This window comes from Sinocyclocheilus rhinocerous, unplaced genomic scaffold (genome assembly GCF_001515625.1).
Source record: "Sinocyclocheilus rhinocerous isolate Xijiao unplaced genomic scaffold, SAMN03320098_v1.1 scaffold2207, whole genome shotgun sequence".
Classification (NCBI taxonomy): domain Eukaryota; kingdom Metazoa; phylum Chordata; class Actinopteri; order Cypriniformes; family Cyprinidae; genus Sinocyclocheilus; species Sinocyclocheilus rhinocerous.
The window spans coordinates 282,690-282,981 of NW_015625575.1; positions in this window are offsets into that span (position 1 = coordinate 282,690).

Consider the following 292-nt stretch of genomic DNA (forward strand, 5'->3'; position numbering starts at 1 on the left):
AATACTAATTTCATATGATTGGTAACTTATTTGTCTTATTCTACTTAGTAAAGCAAAAAAAATCTTTTGACTGAAATTATGTTTCTTCGACCAAACCCCATTCCTCAGCCGTACCTGTCACACACCCAGTTTAAGAGCAGTTTTTTTCTTCTTGTAATCAAGAGCGCTTGTCCTCCTAATTAAAAAAAAATTAAGGAGCACCTTCTGATCAATAATCAAAAATTCTGATCAAAAATTAGCCTTCCTAATACGAGGTGACATTTGACTCCTGACTTACAGGAGTATTTTCTTT